Raw genomic sequence first — 27,771 nt, forward strand, 5'->3', positions numbered from 1 at the left:
ACTCATGTTCTTAATAAAATGCTTTAAAATTCGGACATGAGAAACACAAAATATTATCATTGCTAAAGCCTATATAGTTCTCAGGGCTTCACTAGAAATGTCAGCTAAACCACAGAAGAGAAAAAGCAACAGACTCCCTACCTTATTCAAAAATCAGCGCATGAAAATATCGGACCTCAGAGAAAAAAATGGTCTCTTTTATAACAGCTTTTCTGGTCATAACATAGACCTCACCTGCAGTTACCTAAATGCAACATGTCTCCCTCTGAGCGAATGCCTGAGCCCAGACAAGGTCAAGCACACTCCATCTCAGGAGGCATTAGCTCGTGACTCCTTTTTAACAGCAACACTTTAGAAATGACTGATGTGCACACCCAGAGGTTCTTAATGGACCAGTTGCAATCACCACAATAGGTGATGTTTAAGGAGCTGTCTTTCATATTTGCTGTGCAAATCATTTCTGTAAATGTGTGGGTTTATTGATCTGAATAAACCATCCCTTGATGTAAAGAAGGTAAGATCTGTGTTAGTCATCGAATATTTCAATACCAATAAGGCCGCACGTTGGAAAAGTTGTTCCCTTTCAGACTTATTGCTTCTCATTTTGTTTGGTTGATTTTGTTTTAGCTCCGAGTCCTTAAAACCTCTGACTATACGGTTAACATCATTCAGGGAAAAGGCCTCAACCCTTAATTCTTTTCATCATCTGCATAGCCGCTATTACAATGCCGGGTATAGAGCAGGTATGTTAAATGAAGATTTTGCCCCCAGATCCAACACTCCACCATAAATTCACTAACTGACCTACTAGAAATGGAGATTAAGAACAAATAGAAAGGATCTGTACCAAAGTTTAAAAGTTCATTTCAAGCTGGTTGAGGTTAAATAGTGCAGTTTCCACTATAGCAGGATAATTGCAGGAAAATATTAAAGGAGCACTGTGTAGATTATCTTGGTTTTTTATTCCTTTACAGTGTCTTCACACATGATGGATGGTTAATAATTTCTGGATGGATTTATTTGGTCACACTCTGTCAAAACATAAGTCCCAAATTCGAGGAAGTTCTTTTCCACTATGAAAAACTGTGGGGAAAATTCATGTACTTCTGCCTTACAAGGGAAATCAGAGGCATCTAGCACGAAAGAAATTCTTCTCGTGTTACCCTACCCACACCCTCCCCTAATTATTTTATTTTTTACAGCTGCTCCTCTTCTCCGTTTTTTTTCCTTTGATTGGCTCATCAGCAAAAGTACCCATTTAATTAGGCACTTATATACAATTTTTAAAAAATATTGTGTATTCATAGACTGGTTGGTATTGCACGGGGTGGCCCTAGGTGGCTGGGCAGGAAAAGATTAGTGTTTAAAAATTAGACAGTAGTAGCACTGGGCTACTAAGCAATTCTGAATATTACATATTACATAATTTCATATGAATAGTCCCTGAGATGCACCAGAATAACCTCACGTTTTACTGTTACTAGGCATATATTCCTCACATGTGAATGTTGTCACTTTAAATTTTATTCAGAAGCTTGTACGAAGTATGTGGTGAACTGTCTGGTTACCTAAAAGGTACATGATGAAACAGAAGTTTAAGGTTCTCTGAACATAATACCAAAGGAGTTAACTTAGAAAAATGGTTTCCTATAGTGAAGAGGGGTTGAGACCATCGTTGCTTATGAATTTGAGCTGTGGTTAACCAGCTAATTAATCAGAAAAGGGAAAGACCCATATAACTACTTGTTCTCTATAGGTCTAATGAAAAGTTCCCAATAATTTAAGTGCCACAAATGACACAATAAAATTTAATTGATTTATTCGCTTTTAAACATAATATTCCTTTATTTGAGGTACCAAATTTCACTTAGGTTTACATTTTTGGTTTAGAATAATCATTATACTTTATGTCCATAAACTTGAGTCCCAAGTTATCAGCATTAAAAGCTAACTTATTTAGGTAACAGACAAAAAAAAAAAAAAAAAACAGCTTTTATTGGTTATTTTTTAGAATCACCTAACAAAAAATTAAAATAATCATACACAGATGTAAACACCCAGCTTGCAAAAGCAATTTCTTAAATTGTTTTAAAGTCATGTGCAATTTCCAACTTCTTCATATATCAGAAAGAACATATGTAAATATATTCAGTTTGGCATTTGTGGGAGAAAATCCCTTAGATGCAGAATTTCATTGGATGCTCAGATAGGAAAGTCATTTTGGGTTTTGCTTAAAAATTAACACATCTTCTTGCTGACATTTAAGACCAGTAATTGGCTGCAAAGTGCTCAGTGATGCTTTTAGATGAACTGTGGCATATATCTATATCTACCTATCTATCTATAGATACATATATAGACAGATGGAAAGATAGGTAGTGAGAGATAATGCAATTCTCTACCACATCATCCTGTTGCTACATATCTTATGCCACCTTGGTATTGTATAATACACTATTGTAAATTACTGCCTTTTTTCTCAAAAACTTTCTGGGATGGTAAAATTTGAACCACCTTTTCCAAATCCTAATAAAACTAGCCGCTGGGGAGAAAGGGAGAGGATATAAACCCCAAGAAAGCTCTCGCACACAGATTTCACTACCTTTTCATTATTGTAGATCATTATATATATGGGGTGCCTGGGTGGCTCAGGCTCAATCGGCTAAGTGTCCAACTTCAGCTCAGGTCATGATCTCACAGTTTGTGAGTTCAAGCCCCACATCGGGCTCTGTGCTGACAGCTCAGAGCCTGGACCCTGCTTCGGATTCTGTGTCTCTCCATCTCTCGGCCCCTCCCCTGCTCATGCTCTGTGTCTGTCTCTCAATAATAAACATTAAAAAAAATTGTAGATTATATCAAATTTTTATGGCAGTATCCAGCCAAATTTTAATTATGATATGGAAAGACTAAAGAGAAAGATTGAAAAACACAGAATCCTATATCACCTAAAAAGTATACACTTCTATGCAAAATGTTTTACTTTTATTAATAAATTCATATAGTGGAAGAGTTGAGGGCAAACATCCAGATAAAGGGGGATGCAAGAAGCAGGCAGTAATTGGAGAACATAGCAAATTGTCTTGTTTTCTCTTCAAATTTTACCCCTATTATTCATCTCCCAAACATTTAGAAAGGATACAGGAAACACAACCAGCAACTGCAGTCCATCAGAACTTCATACTTCTATCCCAGAAGCATGCGCCAGTTAAAGAATATTCAGCTTTAGTTTTAATGTAGTTGTATAACAGATATGCATGGAACACCCATGTGTCAGTTTCTTAAATGTTCCGCTTTCACATTCTACTTACCATGTTCCTTCTTGCCCAGACACATATAACAGTGTTACCTGAAATCTCTAATCATGACAGAAACAGGTAATAGTGGTGAATATTGGAAATTATTCTATTAACTCTTGGAAAGAAAGGACTACTTGTCAGAATTGTACGAAGTTTTTATTGCATACAGAAAAAATGAGTGCTATGTCAATATTTGATTACCATATTTGTAATTTTCCCTGAACATAGAAAAATTATATGCACTTTAGATATCTTTCAGTGTATATTAATATTTAGGTTCGAGAATCTAAGGAAAGTCATACATGTGCTTGATTATTTATTTATATAGAAGGCTTTTGTTCAATATAATGCATTGTGTTGACTACATTAGAGATAAACACAAAATCTGATTTGTAATGACTATTTTTCAATAAAGAATGTTTTAAAAACTTGTGATTCAATGAGAGCTGAACGTAAAGATCACATTTTTTAAAATATTTTTTAAATTTAAGTAGGCTTCACACCCAGCATGGAGCCCAACATGGGGCTTGATCTCACAATGCTGAGATCATGACCTGAGCTGAGATCAAGAGTCAGACGGTTAACTGACTGAGTCACCCGCACATCCCAAGGACCAGATTTAGTTGTTTTTTTTTAATTTTTTTTTAATGTTTATTTCTGAGAGAGAGAGAGAGAAAGAAAGGGAGGGAGGCAGAGGGGGAGAGAGAGAGAGAATGAGTGAGGGAGGGGGAGAGAGAGAGAGAATGAGTGAGGGAGGGGCAGAGAGAGAGGGAGACACAGAATCCGAAGCAGGCTTCAGGCTCTGAGCTGTCAGTGCAGAGCCGGACACAGGGCTGGAACTCACAGATCATGAGACCATGACCTGAACTGAAGTTGGATGCTCAACCAACCAGCCAGGTGCCCAAGGACCACATTTAGTTGTAAATATATTTAGTGGAACTCTGAGGACCCTATTCCTCCACACTATTACCTTATAAATAGCAGTCCTGATTGTTACATAATGGTGGTTTCACTTTTCAATGAGGAAGGAAAAAAGTTAATGAGAGTCTCTCAGTTTTTTCTGAGCAGAGTACAACAGAAGGAGTACTCTGGAGAACAAATGTTATTGGGCTGCAATCCTTATCAAAATAACACCAGCATTCTTCACAGAGCTAGAACAAACAATCCTAAAATTTGTATGGAACCAGACAAGACCTCAAATAGCCAAAGAAATCCTGAAAAAGAAAACCAAACAAAGCTGTAATCATCAAGACAGTATGGCACTGGCACAATAACAGACACATAGATCAATGGAACAGACAACTCAGAAATGGACCTATTAACATATGGCCAACCAATCTTTGACAAAGCAGGAAAGAATATCCAATGGAAAAAAGACACCCTCTTCAGCAAATGGCATTGGGAAAGCTGAACAACTGTTCATTCTTTGGAGAAGAATGAACCTGGAAAACTGAACTGTTCATTCTTTGGAGAAAATTCTAGAGGAGAAAACAGGCAACAGCTTCTTTGACCTTGGCCACAGCAACTTCTTACTCAACATGTCTCCGGAGGCAAGGGAAACAAAAGCAAAAATGAACTATTGGGACCTCATCAAGATACAAACCTTCTGCACAGTGAAGGAAACAATCAGTAAAACTAAAAAGCAATAGAGGGAATGGGAGAAGATATTTGGAAACGACATATCAGATAAAGGATCAGTATCCAAAATCTATAAAGAACGTATCAAACTCAACACCCAAAAAAACAATCCAGTGAAGAAATGTGCAAAAGACATAGATACTTTTTCAAAGAAGACATCCAGATGGCTAACAGACACATGAAAAAATGCTCAACATCACTCATCATAAGGGAAATACAAATCAAAGCCACCTCATACCTGTCAGAATAGCTAAAATGAACAACTCAAGAAACAACAGATGTTGGCAAGGATGTAGAGGAAGAGGAACCCTTTTGCACTGTTGGTGGAAATGCAAAATGGTGCAGCCACTCTGGGGAACAGTATGAAGGTCCCTCAAAAAAATAAAAACTACTCTATGACCCAGCAATGCACCAATAGGTATTTATCCAAAGGATACAAAAAGGCTGATTCAAAGGGGCACATGCACCCCAATGTTTATAGCAGCACTATCAATAATAGCCAAAGTATGGAAAGAGCCCAAATGTCCATGAATTAATGGATAAAGAAGATGTGGTATATATAAACAATGGAATATTACTCAGCAATAAAAAAGAATGAAATCTTACCATTTGCAACAACATGGGTGGAACTAGAGTATATTATGCTGAGCAAATTAAGTCAGTAAGAGAAAGACAAATATTTGATTTTTATATGTGGAATTTAAGATACCAAATAGATGAAAATAAGGGAAGGGAAGCAAAATAATATAAAAACAGAAGGAGACAAACCATAGGAGACTCGAATATAAAAAACTGAGGGTTGCTGGCAGGAAGGGCTAAAGAGGTGAGGAGCATTAAGGAAGACACTTGTTGAGATGAGCACTACATATTACGTGTAAGTGATGAATCACTAAATTCTATTCCTGAAATTATTGCACTATACATTAACTAACTTGGATTTAAACTTAAAATTTAAAAAAAATTGTAATGTAGGAACTGAAATAAATTAAAAAAAAACTAAAAAAGTACCACAGATTTGTAAGACGACTACATTAGGGGCAGCTAAAACTGGATGGGAGGTACACGGGAATTCTCTGTACTATCTCTACAATTTTCCTGTAAATCTAAAATTATTCCAAAATAAAAGGTTTGAAATTTAAAAAAAATGTTGGGGTCTATTCAAATTACAATATTAGCTTTCAGTCTTTAATATTAAGAATACAAAAGAAAACAATCTCCAGCATTTTACTTAGGGCAAAGCTAGAAACATGTTTTCAAAGAATTTAGATCTTTCAAGGAATGCTATCGCCCATAGTTCTGAAAGAATGGCGCAAGAAAATCATATAGATTGTTCACACATTTTACTTATGCTTAAGATATTAAAAATATAGCTAAACAATGAAGAAACATACCATACTACCATCAGCCAAAGAAAGCAATCACCCATTCAGCAAATAAAACCAGAAATTGCATAACTGTTGTTTGAACTATGGATTATTATAATTTTGGGAAAGCAATATGGCAATATGTACCAACAGTCCTAAAATATTTGTATCCATTTTTAGCTTATATTTGCAATGCTATAAAACATTTGAAATTCTCTAAAATCTTAACACAATATTAGGATTTTAGTAGTAGAATACACGAATATTCATTAGAAGCATGAAAGTAAGGGCATGGCTGAATAAACTATATCACATGCATAGAGATAATATTACTAAGTTATTGTAAGCAAGTTTTTGAAGTTTTCTTTGAAGTTTTATTGATGTGTAAAATTCATATAAAATTCAAAGAGCTGGATGAATTTTTACAAAATAAACATGCATGTGTATCCATGCCCTAATCAAAGAGAAAATTACCTTCACTCCAATGTGTAAAAAGTTTATAAAACTTGGTTCTATATGTAGAGTGTTCAGATCAACATCATCAACCTCACTTGGAAATGTTAGACTCTCTAATTTGCATATACTCAGATTCCATCCTAGATCTACCCAATTAAAAGGCCAAGAAATAATAAGGCCCAGCAATCTTTGTTTTATCAAAGTCTGTAGGTGATTCTGAGGCACACTAAAGTTTAAAAACTACTAATCTAGAGAAATGCATTTTGTTCTAGAATGCAAAAGGTGCTTATACATATTTTAATGATATGGAAATCATAATCAGATGGAAATAAATGGACATAATGGACATAGGGAAAGAATACAAGTCAACATGACAAATGATGGTAGTGGTTATTGCTGGAAAATAGGTGGTTTTTATTTTTTATATGTGTTTTTGTACTCTCCAGATTTCCTGAAATGATTGTAATGCTTTGGGCACATTATTAAATGCATTTATTTTGTTTTTTTAAAGTACATCATCATCAGCTAAACCAGAACAGCTTTCTTACGATGGCATTGTACGGTCGGGTTGCCTGAACTTGCTATCATTACAATTTCTGTAATGATACAAATTCTGCATAGCAAACATCTACATGTGGGGTACATAAGAGAAAACCCTACCCTATTATTCTTTAAATATTTGGGAGAAAAAAGTATAGACCATTACCCACTGAACACACTGATGGCTACACAGATGGAAATAAATATTGCCTTGCATGAACATAGGAGGCACTCTTGAAATTGGAAGGCAAGTTAAATCCTCAAAGATTTAAAATTTACTAAGCCTTTTTATTTTAAGGAACATGACCTTTTCTAAAAGAAGCTTTTCAATCCATCTCTCCCTAAAAGGCTAAAAAGAAATAGTTCTTTATCATAGCAAAATGGATATTCAATGAGGATAGATTAAAAGAGCAATTCAAGAACCACAGACTATGGAACCTAACTCCAAAGATAATGAAGTAATTATAGCAGCTCCTGTCAGTGCCCAGCCCATATCCCTCCATCCTTATCCCTCAGAAAGCAGGACTTCCACATGCCAGTAGTGGGTTCTCCGTGCCTGAAGGTTTTCCTAGAAGGCTGGTCTATACTAGGGCTCACAGATCAGAAGTGCCAAGGATCAGCCCTCAACCAATAACCAGTAGTGTGTGTGTATGGATATCTCAACTCCCTCAGCCTGAGTGGGGTAATTCTGAAGCACACATCTCAACCTTTCTCAGAGATTCCCTGTGGGATTCAACTTCTCTCTCTGTATTAACACAGATACTTCATGGGCTGCCTCCCTCCCTGTTTCACTCTGTTTCCATGCTGGTGTTTCTTGTACCTTCCCAACAAAAGATGTCATCTTGAACCTTTGTCTCAATGTGTATTTCTTGGACAATGCACACAAGTGTTCATCTGCTGAATAATGTAGAAAATGGGATAGGCATTATTTACATCTATTAAAATGCATTTTTATAAGCCTTAGGTATTACATTCATCACCATGATTGTAATTATCAAGCTAAATTAACCTTACTAATTAGCTATTGCTTCTTGAAAATTTGAGCAGTCCTCAGTTTTCCTATGAAGATTTAAACCATTATTTGTTTGGTGAAAGAGGCATATGTGGTGTGATAGTCAAAATTATTTAATAGAAATGACATGATTGCTAGTATGACTGTAATGATAAACAATGCTATAGAACAAGACCAAATCCCGTTTGCTACATGCTAACCATTTGGTAGCAGGTCTTAGAGGAGATTCTGGAAAAATGGAGGGGTATTTGAGTCTCAGGCAAGAGGATATTTAATCAGTTTAGAGCAATTTCAATATTTTAAATGTTTATTTTTGAGAGAGAGATAGCAGGGGAGGGGCAGAGAGAGAAGGGAACAGATTATCCAAAGTAGGTTCTGTGCTGACAGCAGACAGCCCGATAAAGGGCTCGAACTCACGAACCACGAAATCATGACCCGAGCCAAAGTTCGATGCTTAAGGAACTGAGCCACCCAGGCGCCCCAGAAGAATTGCAATATTTAATAATCAGTAAAGCCCTACTAATGCATACCAACTGAATAATAACATATACAAAGAAAGATCTTGAATACCCACCCTATATATAAATGTCTTCTTTTTGTAATACAAATCTAATTTCCGATGGGATCAACATAGTTAGCATGTAAAATAACTGCCAAGAGGCACTCTTTCCTTGGGAATCAAGTTTTCAAGGAAAGCAAACATGAAGAATATGGATAATTTTAAACTATAACATAGAAATGCTTTCAATCCAGCAAAATGACTATCAACAAAGAATAAGCCCTCCAGTGATGTGAGTGCCACTCCTCAACATAAATGAATATAACATGCCTATTGAAATACAAAAGCCTCCTGATTGAACCACCTCCTTATTTATACTCTGCTATAAACACACAAGGAATTCACCCTGTGCTGAGTACTGAATAAAAAGGTGAATAAAAATACCCAGTTGCTAAAAAGGTTTGTAATCTCCAAATACCACACAGGAACCCAGAGACCAGTAGTTAGTTAAGGCTTAAATATAGGGTGAGTGGCCACTGTTATCAACATAATTTCCTACAAACTCGGGCAATTAACTAACGTGTGAAAGATGACATTGCATGAAAAAAATACTGTTCCCACCGCAGTTGCAGAGAAAAGAAAAAAGGGGCGGGGAAAGAAAAAGGAAAAAGGAAACTTGTAAGTAAACTCTGGCTTGAAAGATTCAGAATTTACACTTTTCAACAATGTTTTATGAGCCTCAAGAACACTTTCTTATCTAGAGAAAGAAAGAAAAGTCAAATTGAAATGAACTCTTCCTGAACTCAAGCAAACAGATGATGAAGCAAGTGATTTCTGTATTAGATCTCAACATAAGCTATTTAAAAAAAAAAAATTCTGCATCCAGTAAAGGTAACATTTCTGAACAAAAGGTTCTAGTCCCTGTCTCTGACCATACACACTGAGAATTTGTCTTTCAGCTAAAAACAAAGTACTATCTAATAATCACAATAGAGCACAATTAGCAACTTATCCTTTAGGCTTCAATTACAAACAATTCATTTAAATATTTTTTCTCCATTCAACCTCAGATGTATAGTATTAGATGAATTATATCTCTGTACCATGACACTGACATCATTGATCCATACCTGGCTTGCTTTTATGGGTTATTCAATTTGTTTTTTGAATAATGTAACAAGCACGTGTTAATTCACCACTTCAAAACAAAAGCTACGATGCGGAGCATGACTTACATCTAATTACATGGTGCCTCCATTAGCACATCCCTCTTGGCTCTACTATACAAGACAGTCATCATCCAAAATTCTGTTCATCATTTCCTAGTTTTCATTTGAAAATAATTTGTTGCATCTGCGTTTGTTAGTTTATTTTAGTTCTCTTTGATGTTATAAAAAGGATAGCATGCTACATGTAATCTTTTGGGACTCATTTTTTTTCCTATTTTATATTGCTATGATTTTCTACGTTATTACTTGTTGCTTTAATCTATTCGCTTTATCTGTTGATAATGTTCTACTGTGTGAACATGCATTTATCTACTCGCTCATAGATGGACATTTGAGTTGTTTTCAGTTTTTACTATTAGAAATACTATTAATGATATTTTTTGTACATGTTTCTTTTGTAAATATGCAGAAGTTTTTCTCTAATGGAGATTTCCCCTAGAGTGGAATTTGCTGAGGCATGGTAATATCAATGCTCAACTTCAGGAGACAATGCCCAAATTTGTGAAATATAAAATAACGTGAGATTAAAACAGTAGTACTAGTGAGATAGAAAAATTTGCATTTATGATAATCCACTAGTAATAATTTGTACACCACAAAATTATAATGTAAACATAATTATAGTGTCTAATTTTTTAGACTGTTCTGTTTCATTTAACCAAATAACTTATAAATTGCATAAACTATAAATCATAAAAATAACAGCCATTTTTTTTTTTTTTTTAAATTTTTTTTTTTTTCAACGTTTATTTATTTTTGGGACAGAGAGAGACAGAGCATGAACGGGGGAGGGGCAGAGAGAGAGGGAGACACAGAATCGGAAACAGGCTCCAGGCTCTGAGCCATCAGCCCAGAGCCTGACGCGGGGCTCGAACTCACGGACCGCGAGATCGTGACCTGGCTGAAGTCGGACGCTTAACCGACTGCGCCACCCAGGCGCCCCAATAACAGCCATTTTTAAAAGCACAAGATTTATGAAATTTCTCAATTTATCAATAGAAAATAGATTTGACACTGTTATACGATCCCACAATATTTCATTCACCAAGAAGACATCTTTTTCAAGCTTCCTCTCTGGTTTTTCTCTTTCTACTTGCTGTTAGGGTCATTATCTCTCAAAGGGTTAACAATAATCTCCTTCACTCCTACACTAAATTCTCTGCCTGAGAAATCCTATCCAGTTTCATTGGCTTAAAATACCATTTACATACTCATGAACTAATTTTTTTTCTTTCAATCCCAGTCTCTCTTGTGAGCTTTAGATCCATCCCAATTTCCATTGACAAACTGGACAAAATCAGTACGTTCTCATACATTCCCAAGCTGTCCTTTATCTTCTATACTGTAATTGTCCTCATCATTCCTCTAGCTAGCAAAGTGGGCACCTCAATTTTACTTCTTCTGTACCTCATATTCAATCTTCATTACTTATGGAGTTACTTGATAATATTTGTTTTCATAAATGAAGATGCCCATTTGCTAGCCCCAATCAATTCAAATATCTCTCTCAGGATAGAGACCATGGCTTTGGAAAAGTCCCCTAAATGAGTCCAATGTCAAAGTTGAATAATTCTGCTTTAATCCAATAAATCTTTGGGTTTTTTTTTTTTAATTAAAAAATTTAATGTTTATTTTTGAGAGAGAGAGAGAGAGAGAGAGAAATCACACAAACAGGAGAGGGGCAAAGAGAAAAAGACAGAGACACAGAATCCGAAGCAGGCTCCAGGCTCTGAGCTGTCTGCACAGAGCCAGACATGGGGCTCAAACACACAAGCTGTGAGATCATGACCTGAGCCAAAGTCGAGGCTTAACCAACTGAGCCACCCAGGTGCCCCAATCCAATAAGTTTTTGAATGCCATCAATTCTATCTACTGACAACTTCCCTCATCTGCCTCTTCCTTTCTCTCCTCAATGCTACTTCCCCACTTTGGCCCTATCATCTCTTACATGAATTATTCTGTACTTTCCTTACTATTTACATCACCTTCGACGTCTCCTCCAAGCCTGCTGTAACAATGGGAAACCATGAGAGAGTCGGGTATTGTTTTGCTTTTGCTATTTAGTTTTGTTGACTCAATCATTACTGTGTGTTAATCTGAACCTCAGGTACTATAGTGGCATAGGGATTAAAGTACAGAAACAATGAAAGACGTTGATGACAAAAAAAAAAGCAAACAAAAAACAAAACCAGATTTGGAAATGGGAAAGACTTTAGGTTTGGGGGAGTAGAAGAGATCTGGAAAAGCATAAATTTATAGGTCAATTTATAGTCTAGGATAATGGTGACCCCCTTACCTAAAATAAAAAGTGCACAGTAGGAGGAAAGTTTATAGGATGAAGAATTCAGTCATGGGTATACTGGCTAAGATGCCCAGGAAGAGGCAATTTGTTGCTTGATTTAAAGACTTTGCAGTAAAACAGAGGTGATGGTTGAAGTTATGGAAGACACTTAGGTTGTAAACAAGGGAAAATTGGAAGGGCAGCAAAGAATAAAGGAAAAGACCCACATTTTGGAATTGTATGACAAAGAAGAGCCAAAACAGAAGTTTAAAATGGGGCAAGCAGATGTTCATTTGGTTCCCCAAACAACTGGGTTTTGGTAGTCATTAGTGCTGTTCTGCAAATATTTCCAGTTTTACTCCAGGCACTGTTCCCAACTGAAATTAGACTCAGCTATCTAACTAACTATAGCCACTGAAATGTGAGTATCAATAATGTATGTCTCTCTAGGTCACTTGCACCTGCTTCAGTGATTAGGAAGCACAAGGTAGACACTCCCTCTGTCAGCCTGGGTGCCTGAATGATTACTGTGAGCAGAGCCCCCAGCCAAGCCGTAATGAACATGCAGCATGAAGGAGAATAACTGGTTAATTCAAACTACTAAGATTTGGGAGTTATTTGTTAATGCAGCAGAACCTAGCCCATCTTTCTTACTATGAGGAAAACGATACTTAGAAAGCATAAAAAAAGTTTACATTGTTGATAAAAAAGTCAATCCAGAATTCTAACTTCTATCATGAAACTTCAAAGTCCTTTCTTATTTCTGCTACCTCCTCAGAAAAACAAAAAATCTTCATTGAAACGAAATGTTTCATAGAAGCCAAACAGAAAGAAGATGGTGGGGAGGAGTGATGGTGAGACACCAAGAAATCATTTTAAAAAACAAACTGTAATTTTAGTAGAATACTTATGGCAAAACTACAAAATGTAAGTAATTTACAAAATAGTGGGAATTGGAGAAAAAAGGGCAAGGGGCATAAACTTCTTCAGAAGTTTTTTTGTGGAAGAAAGAAAGGTAAGTATGAGGTGTTATTAGGTTGGTTTGTGGGTGTGCTTGTTCCCTTGATCATTTTAAGGATAAAAAACATTAAGGAGATTTGTTAAAAGAAGGAGTAAGGGGTTAGGGAGGAAAATATTAAATATGTAAGAAGGAACTCATACTTAATAGAACAAAGAATAGAGGTTTTGATGGAGGACAGAATTCACAGCCCAATTAGGAGTATAAATGGTCTATGTCTCATAAACTACCACGTAGCTTTTCCTAACTTGTGAGTTATGTGTCTATAAAGAGTTAAGAAGCACTAATACACACAAATTATTGCTAAATAACTATCACTGCCTGTCAACCTATAAATAAATTGAGGCTCACTTAAACCTGTAGCCACTCATTCTATGCCTGCCTGAGGGTATATACAGAGGGCATCCAGTCCCTCCCCAGTCTCCTGTCTTTCAAAATATATAGAAGCTCCTGTCCCACTGCCTTCTCCCTTGCCATTACCATTGGAACTTCTCTCTCTTCTCTTATTGTGTTGGGTTAGAAAGTACAACTTTTGGAAAACCACCAACATAGCAAAATAGGGAGTGAGTGCCAGCATCCTACATCCTGAACATAAAGAATTCTAGGTGATTTTTCACTGCTTAACAGTCACTGAAGTGTTTTGTTAGTCTGTTTTTACATTTAGTGATCCCAAATATCAGAGACATAGTGGTGAGGAAGAGGAAGATGCTATTTTTGACTTAGCCAGGCCCACAGATTAATGCTATTTAGACCACAGAAATGATGTAGCCATTGGTTGGTTACCTTCTCAGCTGTAGGTTTGAGGAGGGAATTGGACAGACATTCAAGTAGATGAGGAAAATATAGACATTCTGTTGTTGACAAACGGTGATTCTGGAGAAATGGCTCCTTGTTAGAAAACAGAATGAAGTTAAAAAAAAAACAAAACAAAACGAAAAACATTAACAAGCAAGGCATGAGGGGAAAAGTCACTGAACAAGGCAAAGTAAATCACCTTGTCTGTGGCATACTCAGAAACACTATGAAAAACATTACAGATAACAAAACATTAAATATATTTTTGGCAGTCTCAATTGAATTCATGAATCACAAAATGAAAAAGAAAACTGATTAAAAACAAAACTGGAAAACAGGATGACATGCAAAGGGAGAGAGGGGAGATTATGAAAGACTGCAGTTAAATCAGTATTAAACATCAGATTAAAGATGCACTGGAGGATTTAAAATGTGTCGTACGATTCAGGATGAGTTCTCCTTGAGTACAAGGGACCTATTACAAGGAACATGTCATGGTACAGAGTAGTGAATAAAAAATAAGGACATAGAAAAATTATACAGTAATAAATAATTCCATCAATAATTTTAAAATCTAAAAATATTAAACTATTTCATAAAAATCAAAAAATTACAGGTGGAAGTGGTGGCAAATAGAGGATTCTAATGAGTGGGAAGATGGCAGCTAGGACACTGAGCTCACCGCATCCTGATCATTTAGATTCCACCCACACCTAAATAACCCAGAAAACCGCCAGAAGACTACCAGAACGGAGTCTCCGGAGCCAAGCGCAGACGAGAGGCCCATGGAAGAGGGTAGGAAGGGCGGCGAGGCGGTGCGTGCTCCACAGACTGGCGGGAGGGAGCCGGGGCAGAGGGGCAGCCTGCCGGCCAAGCAGAGCACCCGAGTCTGGCTGGCAAAAGCGGAGGGGCCGGACGGAGTGTGTTCCGACAGCAAGCGGGACTTGACATCTGGAAGGTTATAAGCTAACAGCTCTGCTCAAAGAACAGGAGGGCTGGAGGACAATGGGAGGGAGAGTTGTTGAGCCCCGGATGACAGAACCCAGCTTGGCGGGGAACAAAGGCACTCGCCAGTGCCATCTCCCTCGCCCATCCCCCAGCCAAAATCCTAAAGGGAACCGGTTCCTGCCAGGGAACTCGCTTGCCCACAAACACCCAATGCTGTGCTTCTGCGGATCCATCCCTCCGGGCAGGTCTGACTCCCTCCTGGTGCCACAGGGCCCCTCCCAAAGTGGATCTCTGAAGGAAAAGCGAGCTGAGCCTGCCCCTCCCACCCCTGGGCACCTTGCCAATCCACCCCAGCTAATACGCCAGATCCCCAGCACCACAAGCCTGGCAGTGTGCAAGTAGCCCAGACGGGCCACGCCACCCCACAGTGAATCCCGCCCCTAGGAGAGGAAAAGAGAAGGAACACAACAGTCTGACTGTGGCCCCAGCGGTGGGCTGGGGGCAGACATCAGGTCTGACTGCGGCCCCGCCCACCAATGCAAGTTATTCAAGACAGCACAAGGGAAGTGCCCCGCAGTGCCACAAACCCCAGGGACTATCCAAAATGACGAAAGGGAAGAATTCCCCTCAAAAAAAGTCCCAGAAATAACGACAGCTAATGAACTGATCAAAAATGATTTAAACAATATAACAAAGTGAATTTAGAATAATAGTCATAAAATTAATCGCTGGGCTTGAAAACAGTATAAACGGCAGCAGAGAATCTATTGCTACAGAGATCAAGGGACTAAGAAATAGCCAGGAGAAGCTAAAAAATGCTATTAATGATCTGCAAAATAAAATGGAGACAACCACGGCTCGGATTGAAGAGGCAGAGGAGAAATAGGTGAACTAGAAGATAAAATTATGGAAAAAGAAGCAGCTGAGAAAAAGAGATAAAAAAATCCAGCAGCATGAGGGGAAAATTAGAGAACTAAGTGATGCACTAAAGAGAGATAATATACACATAATTGGTATTCCAGAGGAGGAAGAGAGAGGGAAAGGTGCTGAAGGGTACTTGAAGAAATCATAGCTGAGAACTTCCAGGATCTGGGGAAGGAAAAAGGCATTGAAATCCAAGAGGAACAGAGAACTCCCTTCAGACGTAACTTGGATCGATCTTCTGCACAACAGATCATAGTGAAACTGGCAAAATACAAGGATAAAGAGAAAATTCTGAAAGCAGCAAGGGATAAACATGCTCTAACATATAAAGGGAGACCTATAAGACTCGTGACCGATCTCTCTACTGAAACTTGGCAGGCCAGAAAGGAATGGCAGGAGATCTTAATGTGATGAACAGAAAAAACATGCAGCCGAGAATCCTTTATCCAGCAAGTCTGTCATTTAGAATAGAAGGAGAGATAAAGGTCTTCCCAAACAAAAACTGAAGGAATTCGTCACCACTAAACCAGCCCTACAAGAGATCCTAAGGGGGATCCTGTGAGACAAAGTACCAGAGACATCGGTATAAGCATGAAACCTACAGACATCACAATGACTCTAAACCCGTATCTATAATAACATTTAATGTAAATGGACTAAATGCGCCAACCAAAACACACAGGGTATCAGAATGGATAAAAAAACAAGACCCATCTATTTTCTGTCTACAAGAGACTCATTTTAGACCTGAGAACACCTTCAGATTGAGAGCAAGGAGATGGAGAACTATTTATCATGCCAAAAGAAAGCTTGGAAGCTTGAGTAGCCATACTTATATCAGACAAACTAGACTTTAAATTAAAGGCTGTAACAAGAGATGAAGAAGGGCATTATATAATCATCACAGGGTCTATCCATCAGGAAGAGCTAACAATTATAAATGTCTATGCGCCGAATACAGGAGCCCCCAAATATATAAAACAATTACTCACAAACATAAGCAAGCCTATTGATAAGAATGTGGTAATTGCAGGGGACTTTAACACTCCACTTACAGAAATGGATAGATCATCTGGACACACGGTCAATAAAGAAACAAGGGCCCTGAATGATACGTTGGATCAGATGGACTTGACAGATATATTTAGAATTCTGCATCGCAAAGCAACAGAATATACTTTCCTCTCGAGTGCACATGGAACATTCTCCAAGATAGACCACATACTGGGTCACAAAACAGCCCTTCATAAGTATACAAGAATTGAAATCATACCATGCATATTTTCAGATGACAATGCTATGAAGCTTGAAATCAACCACAGGAAAAAGTCTGGAAAACCTCCAAAAGCATGGAGGTTAAAGAAGACCCTACTAAAGAACGAGTGGGTCAACCAGGCAATTAGGGAAGAAATTAAAAAATATATGGAAACAAACGAAAATGAAAATACAACAATCCAAACACTTTGGGATGCAGCAAAGGCAGTCCTGAGAGGAAAATACATTGCAATCCAGGCCTATCTCAAGAAATAAGAAAAATCCCAAATACAAAATCTAACAACACACCTAAAGGAAATAGAAGCAGAACAGCAAAGGCAGCCTAAACCCAGCAGAAGAAGAGAAATAATAAAGATCAGAGCAGAAATAATGTAGAATCTAAAAAAACAGTAGAGTAGATCAATGAAACCAAGAGTTGGTTTTTTGAAAAAATAAACGAAAGTGATAAACCTCTAGCCAGGCTTCTCAAAAAGAAAAGGGAGAGGACCCAAATAGATAAAATCATGAATGAAAATGGAATTATTACAACCAATCCTTCAGAGATACAAACAATTATCAGGAAATACTATGAAAAATTATATGCCGACAAACTGGACAACCGGGAAGAAATGGACAAATTCCTAAACACCCACACACTTCCAAAACTCAATCAGGAGGAAATAGAAAGCTTGAACAGACCTATAACCAGCGAAGAAATTGAATCAGTCATCAAAAATCTCCCAACAAATAAGAGTCCAGGACCAGATGGCTTCCCAGGGGAGTTCTACCAGACGTTTAAAGCAGAGATAATACCTATCCTTCTCAAGCTGTTCCAAAAAATAGAAAGGGAAGGAAAACTTCCAGACTCATTCTATGAAGCCAGTATTACTTTGATTCCTAAACCAGACAGAGACCCAGTAAAAAAAGAGAACTACAGGCCAATATCCCTGATGAATATGGATGCAAAAATTCTCAATAAGATACTAGCAAATCGACGGGGCGCCTGGGTGGCGCAGTCGGTTAAGCGTCCAACTTCAGCCAGGTCACGATCTCACGGTCCGTGAGTTCGAGCCCCGCATCAGGCTCTGGGCTGATGGCTCAGAGCCTGGAGCCTGTTTCCAATTCTGTGTCTCCCTCTCTCTCTGCCCCTCCCCCGTTCATGCTCTGTCTCTCTCTGTCCCAAAAAAAAAAAAAATAAAGATACTAGCAAATCGAATTCAACAGCATATAAAAAGAATTATTCACCATGATCAAGTGGGATTCATTCCTGGGATGCAGGGGTGGTTCAACATTCGCAAATCAGTCAACGTGATACATCATGTTAATAAAAGAAAAGATAAGAACCATATGATCCTGTCAATAGATGCAGAAAAGGCCTTTGACAAAATTCAGCAAACTTTCTTAATAAAAACCCTCGAGAAAGACGGGACAGAAGGAACATACTTAAACATCATAAAAGCCATTTATGAAAAGCCCACAGCTAACATCATCGTCAATGGGGAAAAACAGAGCTTTTTCCCTGAGATCAGGAACATGACAGGGATGTCCACTCTCACCGCTGTTGTTTAACATAGTATTGGAAGTTCTGGCATCAGCAATCAGACAACAAAAGGAAATCAAAGGCATCAAAATTGGCAAAGATGAAGTCAAGCTTTCCCTTTTTGCAGATGACATGACATTATACATGGAAAATCCAACAGACTCCACCATAAGTCTGCTAGAACTGATACATGAATTTAGCAAAGTTGCAGGATACAAAATGTACAGAAATCAGTTGCATTCTTATACACTAATAATGAAGCAACAGAAAGACAAATAAAGAAACTGATCCCATTCACAACTGCACCAAGAAGCATAAAATACCTAGGGATAAATCTAACCAACGATGTAAAAGATCTGTATGCTGAAAACTATAGAAAGCTTATGAAGGAAATTGAAGATATAAAGAAATGGAAAAACATTCCATGCTCATGGATTGGAAGAATAAATATTGTCAAAATGTCAATACTACCCAAAGCCATCTACACATTCAATGCAATCCCAATCAAAATCGCACCAGCATTCTTCTTGAAACTAGAACAAGCAATCCTAAAATTCATATGGAACCACAAAAGGCCCCGAATAGCCAAAGTAATTTTGAAGAAGACCAAAGCAGGAGGCATCACAATCCCAGACTTTAGCCTCTACTACAAAGCTGTAATCATCAAGACAGCATGGTATTGGCATAAAAACAGACATATAGACCAATGGAATAGAATAGAAACCCCAGAATTAGACCCACAAACGTATGGCCAACTAATCTTTGATAAAGCAGGAAAGAATATCCAATGGAAAAAAGACAGTCTCTTTAACAAATGGTGCTGGGAGAACTGGACAGCAACATGCAGAAGGTTGAAACTAGACCACTTTCTCACACCATTCACAAAAATAAACTCAAGATGGATAAAGGACCTGAATGTGAGACAGGAAACCATGAAAACCCTAGAGGAGAAAGCAGGAAAAGACTTCCCTGACCTCAGCCGTAGCAATTTCTTACTTGACACATCCCCAAAGGCAAGGGAATTAAAAGCAAAAATGAACTACTGGGACCTTATGAAGATAAAAAGCTTCTGCACAGCAAAGGAAACAACCAACAAAACTAAAAGGCAACCAACGGAATGGGAAAAGATATTTGCAAATGACATATCAGACAAAGGGCTAGTATCCAAAATCTATAAAGAGTTCACCAAACTCCACGCCTGAAAAACAAATAACCCAGTGAAGAAACGGGCAGAATACATGAATAGACACTTCTCTAAAGAAGACATCCGGATGGCCAACAGGCACATGAAAAGATGTTCAACATCGCTCCTTATCAGGGAAATACAAATCAAAACCACACTCAGATATCACCTCATGCCAGTCAGAGTGGCCAAAATGAACAAATCAGGAGACTATAGATGCTGGAGAGGATGTGGAGGAACGGGAACCCTCTTGCACTGTTGGTGGGAATGGAAATTGGTACAGCCACTCTGGAAAACAGTGTGGAGGTTCCTCAGAAAATTAAAAATAGACCTACCCCATGACCCAGAAATAGCATTGCTAGGAATTTACCCAAGGGATACAGGAGTACTGATGCACAGGGGCACTTGTACCCCAATGTTTATAGCAGCACTCTCAACAATAGCCAAATTATGGAAAGGGCCTAAATGTCCATCAACTGATGATTGGATAAAGAAATTGTGGTTTTTATACACAATGGAGTACTACGTGGCAATGAGAAAGAATGAAATATGGCCCTTTGTAGCAACGTGGATGGAACTGGAGAGTGTGATGCTAAGTGAAATAAGCCATACAGGGAAAGACCGATACCATATGGTTTCACTCTTAAGTGGATCCTGAGAAACTTAACAGAAACCCATGGGGGAGGGGAAGAAAAAAAAAAGGTTAGAGCAGGAGAGAGCCAAAGCATAAGAGACCCTTAAAAACTGAGAACAAACTGAGGGTTGATGGGGGGGTGGGAGGGAGGGGAGGGTGGGTGATGGGTATTGAGGAGGGCACCTTTTGGGATGAGCACGGGGTGTTGTATGGAAACCAAAAATAAAAATAAAAAATAAAATTAAAAAAAAAAGAGGATTCTAATGAGTGGAGCGCCTGGGTAGCTCAGTCAAGCGTCAGACTCTTGATTTCAGCTTGGGTCATGATCTCCAGTTCATGAGAGGGAGCCCCACGTGGGGCTTTGTGTTGACAGCACAGAGTCTGCCTGGAATCTCTCTCTCCCCTGTCTGTCCCTTCCCCCCTCATGCTCTCTCTCACACACACACACACACACACCCTCTTTCTCTCTCAATAAATAAACTTAAAAAAAAAAAGATTCTAATGAGTGAAAGAGTTTTCAAAGACTAGTAGAAAAATTGGTCATTGTTTGAAAGAAAGGAAAGGCAGTCATTAATGGAACAAGATAGTAATAAAGAACTTCCTAATTTATAAGAGAAAAAATTAAGCCAAAATATAATCAAAGTGACAAAAATAAAGTTACAAAAAGGGACAATGTAAGACAAATAGGAAAGATGGAAGATACTACATCAAGAGTATCAGTCATTACGCTAAATGTGAACTGAATTTGCTTAGAAAAGGTAGGTTATAGATAAGTCAGAATCAAAGCACAGCTATAGGCTATTTACCTGAAACTACTTCAAATGAAGTGATAAAGGAAGAGTGAGTATAATGCGTGGATTCTCTCGCTCTCTCTCTCACACACACACACAGAACAGAGCAAGGGCACTGTTAATACCACACCAGGTGACATTTTAGGTTAAAGACACAATATAGGATAAAGAGGAACACTTAATGATACAAAGTCACATATAAAGGAAATATCACAGACCTAAGTGCACATGTACCACATATCATCACAATTAAATATATAAAGAACAGAAATGCAGGGCAGGATTTATAAAATTGCAATGTAGTATAATGTGAGGTTTCCCTACACCTCTGAATTAGTCAAAGGTTATAAGTTAAAAAATTTACACTGAATTAGATATATATTATAAATAAAAATAAATAAGAACCTAGAAGAGTTGACTAATACAGTCAATAAACCTGATTAATAGCTACATAGAACCTCACATCTAACAGAAAATGCATAATTTTTGATTGCTCACGGAACATTTACAGAATAGTCTGTAATTTGGTCACAGAGAAAACTGTAATAATTGCTCAAAAGTTGGTATTTCACAGGTCTCTATGTCTGACCATAATCCAATGAGATTTGAAATAATAAAATTTGACCTGAAAAAAATCCAGAAGTGAAAAAAATCCAGAAGTGTATCCTGTTACTCATATATATTTAAGTTCAATATAGGAAATAGGTGTTGTTTCAATTACATACAGAAAGAATTATTTAGTGAATGGTATGATTGGCCACCACTCTAGAAGTGAAAATGGAAGTTATATAAATTTTCAGATATATGTTTTTTTTTTTTTTTTTAACATTTATTTATTTTTGAGACAGAGAGAGACAGAACATGAACAGGGGAGGGGCAGAGGGAGAGAGAGACACAGAATCTGAAACAGACTCCAGGCTCTGAGCGGTCAGCACAGAGCCCAACGTGGGGCTCGAACTCACGGACCGTGAGATCATGACCTGAGCCGATGTCGGACGCTTAACCGACCGAGCCACCCAGGCGCCCCTCAGATATAGATTTTAATGTAAAGTACAAAATAAATTCCATACAAGAAAATATGAAGAGATTCTTACTCACTTGAAAGACCCGGAAAAATATAAAATATATAGAGCAACATTATCAAAAGCAAAGCCAATCCATAAATATATTTTGGAAAAAAAATTGGTAAAGCAGATAGCCATAATTAGTAATTAGAGAGTTAGTTGACATAAACGGTTCTAATATTGCCAGGAAAGCAAACCAATGTAATATTGAAAACAATTCAGAAACAAGCACTCTTGCTGGCCAAAAATATATGAAGAGCTTAGTCACAAATAGGGAAATACAAACAAAAGATTGAAGAAATTAAAAGACTCAGTATATTGTTGGTGAAAAGGTAAGAAAATAGTATAGTGGGAATACGAGGCACTGGCCATTTTTGGAAATCAATCTAGCAGCACTTCATAAAATTAATAATTGGCATACCTTTTGACCCAGCAGTCTCATTCTTGGTAATGAATCTCCTAGAAAGCAAATCCCAAAGTATATAAAATGATTCAAAAGAGAATGGTTAAATAATGCTGGCTTATCTGTAGGGAATAATATGCAGCTATTAAAAAGAATGAATGTGAACTATAGGAATTCGTCTTTGAGGAATTTCTGGAAATTATCTTCAAGAAAAAAAATACAGAAAAATGTAAACATACCACTTTTTAGAAAATGAACACGAACAACGGAAACCCTGGACGTAGAGAAAAAGATGGAAGGATGCATTCCAGATGTGAACTTGTATTTTTGTGTGGAGGTAGGGAGGGGCTGATGGATTAAATACACTGAACATTCCTTCTTTCACAGCCAGTGAGGATCACGAAACAATGAGTCGGTAATCCAATTCGATTTTTTAACTGTCAAAATGTAGGCAATACACATGCATACATTTAAAACGGGCTGCTCAAAACCAGTTGCAAAGTTTCATTTATAAACCAGAGTATTTCATCTTCATGAGGAGACATTTCTTAAAAGACAAGGATTTACTTTCAAAAGTCCTAGCACATCCTCTATTGGTCTGGAAAATTAAGTGGGCAGGGAGTGAGTTTTTTGTTCTAGAGACTAAAACTGAAATCCTTTATTGTTTATTCTTTTTTTTTTCTTTTTGTCTGACTCCTTGTCCTTTACTCTCCCTCAGGATGAAATTAATGGTCAGATGCACCTGTCCATCTCACCCAGTTGGTTAATTTAGAAGTGAAAGTCACTGATTCAGCAACACTGTGATCCGCAGTTCTAGAACGATAGCAATAATTCCAATTAAAACTCTACCTATTCCTGGATGCATAAACCCCTTTTTAAAAGAAATTAATGCTTCTTCGTGTCATCTCTGGGTTTTCAGTATCGTTAATAGCTCCGCTTTGAATCATTTATTCTATGAAAAAGCAGAGATAGGAAGAAGAAAAAAGCCTGTCATTTGTTTCTCTAGAGAGAAATTGCTTGGAAAGCTGTCAAAGATTCTTTAGGCTATTTAGATTAAGGAGGGTAGATTTTACAGGAAATGAAGGTGAGGCAACAGATGAGGGTGGGAAATTCGCCATGTTTTTTTTTTTTTTACATTAGGGTGCACAGTGCATTGATGATACGTATTTGTATGTAGGCATGAAAACCCTTATGCATTTGTAGGAATTTGGAAATGCACATGCTTGAAGTATAAAAATCTCCAGAATGAAATCAACTAATATTTTAGTAGCTCACAGCAATGGTAGGCTCCCTTGAGCGAACATACCACTCAATAGATCTTGAGTCATCTTGATTTACAAGTATAGTTAGACAGTAAATAGTATCTCAAACTTTCTTACAAAGAAAATAGACTCTTCGTGCTTCAGATCTATCTATACCTAAGAATTAGGTTGTCTTAAACAGGGAGAGATTCTTGGTTACTTTCCTGAAGGTAATTATTTTTATCCAGACTGAAACCAACCAACTAATCAACAAGATAGTTCACTCTTTTCATATTTACTAATAAGTCTTTCTCTTATTTTGTTCATGATGTGTTAGATTTATTTCTATCTCTTGTAAGAATCTATGGTTAGAGTTTATTTTCTTATCCTGTTGTCTTTTATTATGGAATTTTAAGCTATTTATTCTATAGTGTTCGATATGTCTAATCTTAATTGTGAAATTTCATTTCTTACAGTTTTACTATTCTTTCATGTTTTTTTTTTGTTATGTGGACTGTAGTTTTTGTTTTTAGAGATTTGCATTCTTAAGGATTTTGAAATATGCATACTCTTGGATTTTTAAAACTTTTATGGGACACTAAGTTCTTTAGAAATATGCATTTTTTTGTTCTCAAAGTATGAAGCATTCTTTCGATACTGCCAATATAATTCTAGGTATTTAGGGAATATTTATATCCCTTTATAATAGCCTCCTCTTTTATAATATGGACTTTTTTTAGCATTTACAAGGACTGCTTTGGTATTCAAATTTTTAACTGATTTAAGTGTCATTTCAAAATCATTTCTTCTAGAACTCAGAATTTTTACTTTGATCTATCCTTTGGCTACAGAGTGTTTTAGGGTAATTTTCCCAGAAAAAAATCCTGAAAGAATGCTTGCCTAAAGCTTCTGGGTATGGACTTCTTGTGGCACAATTCTTTCCCTCCCAGTCCTGTGGCTGCGGAGGTCTATTTTCCCTTGATATCTCAAATTGCAGGGAAATACAAAACTGATCTGTGTTCCTTTGTAGGAAATCTCCCAGAAATTTTTCCTACAAGATTTGATTTTCCTCAGAATTGAAAGAAAAAAAAATCATAGTGTGTGTGTTAAGTCATGATTCCCTTTTTCCATCATTCTTCTCAGTTATGTTAGCATTTTTTAACATGTTTAGGTTTCTTTTATTCAGAAATATTTGTCTTTCATTATATCTGTTATTATTTCCTCTATTTGTCCTTTCAGTGGTTTCAAACATCCCTAAACACCACAAACTAAACACAGACACGTAGGGATACTCAGTTTAATCACAGAAATTCACTTAGAATAATTTAATGTACAAATCCTGTTGTCAATATTAGCATGTTTCATCCCCAGAACTGGTATCCTGTCTGCCACAGTATGAATACATTGAATGTCTAGATTCTTTCTGGCCAAACTCCAGGTTTGAGCCCAAGTTCCTCACTGATTGTCAACTAGCTCAGGTGGATGGTTTCCCCATGTAGCTTGTGAATGCTGTCTGTACCTGGTGCTCTGACTTTGATCATAGCTACAAACAACTAGTATTTCTTTGTCTTGGACCTTAACTCTAGTCCCAGTACGTCTTCATTATTTTGTCCTATCCTTCAACTTTTTCTGGCTATAAAATTAGCATTCCCCAAACTCACTTCCATAGAAGAAAGGATCATACACGAAATGTCTATATAATTTAGTAGATCACCAATTAGTTATAAGCTATGAAAGAAAACATACGTAGACATAGGAGATACATGGTATAAGACTGCCATAGGTCTTGTTACACTACTCTGAATACCAGGTTGTAAATTGCAGGTATAACGTTGATGCTTTTTTCTAGGTGATATGTCAAAAAAGATAAACAAAATTTTCCAACTTTGTCTACCTTTCTCGCAATCATGTAGTGATAAAAAGCTGAAGCTATGTAACCATCATGTCTTCTTCCTCAGACAAAAGAGTACCTGCAAACTTTGGAACTGGATGAAATGCACCTTGCTCAATATCTTACCCTTAACGTGCAGGCAGTTCCATCAGAACTCCAGGCGCTGTGGTGAGATACCAGGTAATACCATACGCTCACTGTCGTGGCTCCCTATTTCAACCATGTTATGCCTGAAAACAAGTTAGCCTATTTATTCTAGGGACTCTGTTTCACCCAAAAACTCAGTTTCACCTCCAAATTGCTAATTTTGTAAACTCCTTGAGGATGGGCACTTCATCTTTAGTATCTTCAATATATATGTATTGCTCAATAGAAAGCAAATGATAGAGGAGAGGGGAGGGGATGAAGAGAAGGAAGGGAGGGAGGGGGAAAAAGAAGAAACAGTCATTGATCCAGATTCATACCCATTTGCATTCTGTAGCCATCTTCACTATATCAAAAGTGAAATGGGGCGCCTGGGTGGCACAGTCGGTTAAGCGTCCGACTTCAGCCAGGTCACGATCTCGCGGTCCGTGGGTTCGAGCCCCGCGTCAGGCTCTGGGCTGATGGCTCAGAGCCTGGAGCCTGTTTCCGATTCTGTGTCTCCCTCTCTCTCTGCCCCTCCCCCGTTCATGCTCTGTCTCTGTCCCAAAAATAAATAAAAGTTGAAAAAAAAAAATTAAAAAAGTGAAATCCTCAGGTGAAATTAAAGTTTAAACTATAGTGAAAAGTTCTTCTCACAAACATGTCTATAGCAGGTGCATACTCTCTCTTTGTAACTTTGCTTGGTTCCCTGGAGATCTACCTCTTAAGAAACATACCTCTCTCCAGCGTCTGAATAGACCTGGCACCTCTTCCCCAAGCCCAGTATAGGAGGCCCCAACTATTCTGGTTGCTGTCATCACCCTCAAGACCATTGCTGTTCTATTTTAACCTCAGTCCTTTCAAGCACTTTGGAATTTGAGATAACCACACTGGTCCCTGATGTACTGAAAACTGCCCAAAGTCTACTTTCTCTTTTGTTCTTACTCCTTGGCTGACTGAGAACATTGTATCCAGCCCGTCTCCCTGTTTCCCCCATGAGATTTGAGATGGCTTGTCAAAGAAAAACAACAGTGAAGAGAATAATTAATGATCCTTTGATGCCTGCCAGCTCTGAAGAGGTACTTACCTGTGGGCTTTTGAGTGTTCCATAATTACTTGACAGTACTAACTGCTTGTTCACCTTGCCAAGTTTCCACATTTCCTTCGCGTTACTGTCGATGGTATAAATATGTGCTAGGTCCCCACTGCACTATAGTTCAATCTATTCAGGTAATTCTCCATTAAAATGATCCCAGTACATGTACAGTGAGCTTCAAGAAATGTGTAATCGTGGTGGCATGCCAAATACTTTCTCTGAGAGGTTTGAGATAACCGTAGACAGCCGGTGAGATGTTTTTCTTTCTTCTGCTTCAACACACAAAGGAATTTAGGAAACTTCTCCCTTGAACAGACTTCAGCTTTTGTTTCAGAGAAATTCAGAGTTCTTTCATCTCAGTTTGCTAAGGGCTGGGTCACTGAGGAGGAAATAAGTCAGTCTGTGTTCTACTAAACATGGCTACTACTTTCTGAAAGACGAATACAAGAATACATAAAAAAATAAATGGGGGTTCAACGGGGACAAGTATGAATTGGCATAAGTATACCAAAGCTTCTTGATCTCTCAGGAGTTTTCAATACACCCTATGC

The 27,771-nt window shown here is 37.6% G+C and overlaps 2 long non-coding RNA genes across 2 annotated transcripts in view; both read right to left on the reverse strand.

Moving 5' to 3' along the window:
• Positions 1-26,509, reverse strand: part of LOC147575560 (uncharacterized) — a 29,491-nt gene extending 2,982 nt beyond the window's left edge. Inside the window, exons 1-2 of the long non-coding RNA XR_015242512.1 lie at positions 26,466-26,509; positions 22,888-22,925 (exon numbers count right to left, since the gene is read on the reverse strand). This is a non-coding gene — a long non-coding RNA (uncharacterized LOC147575560). The remainder of the gene's footprint in view (positions 1-22,887; positions 22,926-26,465) is intronic.
• LOC147575559 (uncharacterized) overlaps positions 1-27,423 on the reverse strand; it is a 265,631-nt gene extending 238,208 nt beyond the window's left edge. Inside the window, exon 1 of the long non-coding RNA XR_015242510.1 lies at positions 27,212-27,423. This is a non-coding gene — a long non-coding RNA (uncharacterized LOC147575559). The remainder of the gene's footprint in view (positions 1-27,211) is intronic.
• Between the last annotated feature and the right edge of the window lie 348 nt (positions 27,424-27,771).

Source organism: Puma concolor, chromosome D3, assembly GCF_028749965.1.
Source record: "Puma concolor isolate L17-30 chromosome D3, mPumCon1.1.hap2, whole genome shotgun sequence".
NCBI lineage: Eukaryota > Metazoa > Chordata > Mammalia > Carnivora > Felidae > Puma > Puma concolor.